The sequence below is a fragment of the Nematolebias whitei genome, chromosome 6, assembly GCF_014905685.2.
Source record: "Nematolebias whitei isolate Nwh7 chromosome 6, NemWhi1, whole genome shotgun sequence".
In the NCBI taxonomy this organism is placed as follows: Eukaryota; Metazoa; Chordata; class Actinopteri; order Cyprinodontiformes; family Rivulidae; genus Nematolebias; species Nematolebias whitei.
Window position 1 is genome coordinate 10,784,252 of NC_056503.1, and position 3,409 is coordinate 10,787,660.

A 3,409-nucleotide genomic window follows, 5' to 3' on the forward strand; every position below is an offset into this window, starting at 1 on the left:
TTTTTTTTTTTTTTTCAAATGTTAATTTACACCTTAGGGCCACCGTAGAAAACACTGCATTAACACCTCTACAAGCAGGAACAGTTTTACACTGCTTGCATTCGAACTTAAGATCTTCTATTATTAGATGGGTGATTTAAAAACATGAGCAGAGAAGAAACAAATCTCAACATCTAAAAAATATTTGCTCTTAAAACAAAGAGTAAGTAGTCACAAGATCAAGTCAGAGAAATATTTCTTGTCTGCTCCTGTTTCAGAGATGATTCACTTTATAAACACTACACAATGTTCTGCAGCAAACTACACAATTATTGTTTAAAAACACATTAGAAACCTTAAAAAAAGGACATAAATGGTGAAATTTTAGCAGTATGTGTCAGAAGAACCTTTATTTGGCATTACACCACAAAGAACGCCTTCACTCAAGAAAAAACACATTTTGCATCAATGACTTGGTTCACAAACTGTAAATTTCCAAGTAGTTAAACCGTAATTTATTACAGTTGAATTATGACTGCATTATAACGAGCTTTTTCATCAGCTGAATCATATGATCTTCAGTATATATTATAATAAAATCTAAAGTCCCTTTTTCTATGACTTAATTAGTTCACAATTAAAAAATAAATGGTCAATGGACTGTACTTATATACGTAGCACCTTTCTATCTTATCAAGATACTCAAAAGAGTGTTTTACACTAAAATCTGTGTCCTCATTTATCAGAGTCAGAGATTCTTTACTGTCATTCGCACCTCATGTGGTACATGTGGTGGAGCAAAATTATGTACACAGGGTCCCAGTTACATCCAACAATAAAATGTAAAAGAAAAACAGTAATAACATCTAAGATATGAACTAAGAAAAACATCAACTAAATATACACTAAGCACTCATAACATAAAACATTACGTCGAACATCAGCACAAACATGAACACGAGTCTGTGTGAGCAGATGAGCACGCATGAACACATCAACATGAAACAGATCAGCAGCAACATGAAACAGATCAGCAGCAACATGAAACAGATCAGCAGCAACATGATGTGATTTTTGACAGTGATTATTCTAGTTAGAGATTCACCCATTTATACCAATTTACCCATTCATACAGCACTCTCCTAGATCTATACAAAGAATAATCAGAGCTTTATCACATTCATACACTGATGGGACACACATTGGAGGCAACTAGGGGTTCAGTGTCTTCCACAGGGACACTTCGGCATGTGACTTCTGGTGGAATCGAACCCCCAACTCTTGCATTGGAGGACAACTGCTCTAACCATTCAGCCACCCCAAAAAGCACATTTTTGTTAGGGTTGGGTTTTTTGTGCATTTTCAGGCTTTGTTATTAGTTTGCAAAGTGCGATCATTAAAACACAAAAGGTTCTTACTAGTGATATAGAGGACATTGTTTAAAGCCCTTCATTTTATTATACTATGTAAAGACGTATAAAGTTCAGCTTATTTATAAAAAGTACACTCACAATTAGCATATGAAATTGCTAATAATAATAATTGCTGATATTGTTCATCAATTATTATCTGCTGTCCATCATGCAACATAGAACCAACTTAAAATGCTAACACAGAGACAGCCATTATAAACCAATGCAAACATAGTTTTTCCAATGAAAACATTTATTCACTCGCATATTTTAGCACGTCATGATAGTATCATCAGCTGTTAAGTACTAATCATAGAGTTAGTGAACCTCCTGAAAATTATACCATAATTAAATGAATGTTAGACATTTAAACACTTAGCTTGGCCAGGCAGTTTTCATTATTATTATCATCTACCCAGGCACTCCTGTTTACTAGGCAGCTACACCTTCTGGTCTAAATGCAGAAGCTGGAAGCTTAAAATAGCAGCTCACATACCAGGTTTCAACCGTTATTTACAGTCGGTGGGTACACGCTAATTAAATGACTGATTATCATCTAGCAACAAGCCGCAGAACATTAAAACTAAACAGAAATGAATGTGAAATACATGTGTTTGCGTGGAACTTACTGAGGACCTGTTCATCTCATTTTAGGAGCGGTTTTGTTAGCACGGTTGTTGCCATCACACTTAATTACTGGCACATTTACTTAGAGAACAGCAAACAAACACCTACGTCAGAGGCTGGTTATTTTAAGTTACACCACACCGTTAAATAAAACTGAACTCTCAAGAGACATGATACAGAAACACCAGAACTCACCACAGAGGGCTGATTGTCCAAATCACAGATGAATCATTTCAACTGTTTTGTTTGTGCTTCAATGGTTTTTGAGCTAACAGACTATGATCGACTGATAAGAGAAGTGTATGTGATTAATTTACATTTTATGTTTTTTAGAACCCCCAACATTTTAGTCTAAAGTTATAAAGTAGTTTATGCCACCAACACATATTCTACTAGGTTTGGACCAGTTATTGGTTCCAAGGTATTCAGTGGTGTCAAAACCACTTATCTTGTCATTGTATGTTCTTTAGGTTTGAATTATTTTAAATAAAATACAGAAAAGTGGCCCACAGAAAGCGCTCCACCTCTCCTACCTATTGTTCCCACTCAGTCAGTTGTGTACAGTGGCAAAGGACATAATTCTTCTAAACTTTTAAGATAATAAAAAAAAGAAGTTATCCTTGGGCTGTATGTTTAATCTGTTCTCTCTTGACTGTCAACATGTTCTCTTGAGTTCTTGGTTTCCTTTTTGATCCATCCATCCATTCATTATCTTTACCCACTTCTGCCTTTTTGGGTCGCAGGGGTCAATGGTGCCCATGTCCAGCAATCACTGTGCGAGGAGTGGGGGACACCATGGACAAGTCTCCAGTCCATCACGGGGACATAGAGACAATCGAGACAAACAACCATTCACTCTCTCACTCACACCTAGAGACAATTTAGCGTTACCAATCAGCCTAACATGCATGTTTTTGGTCTGCGGGAGGAAACCGGAGTACCAAGAGAAAACCCACACATGCACAGAGAGAACATGCAAACTCCACCCAGAAAGACCCCTGACCTGGATTTGACCCGGGGCGACCTGATCACTGATAGGTGGCAGCTCTACCAACTGCACCACCGTGCCACCCTACAATAAAATTTAAATATAAATAAACAGTTTTAGGAATCATAAAAAAAAGATTATTTGATAAATCCTGAAATGTAATCAGGGGTAATAGAACTGTCATTTATAGGGCATATCTGTTCACATATGGAATTGATGGTTGTGTTCTTTACATTCTACATACATTGTTCTTGACATTTATTTTGTATTGAATTGATACAATTCAATATAACTTTATTGTCCATAGCATTCAATGAAATGGAGATTTGTCTTTAACATCTGGCTCATAAAAAACAACACAAGTTAAAAAGTCATAAAAACTTTAAAAAGCTTTGCTAACCCA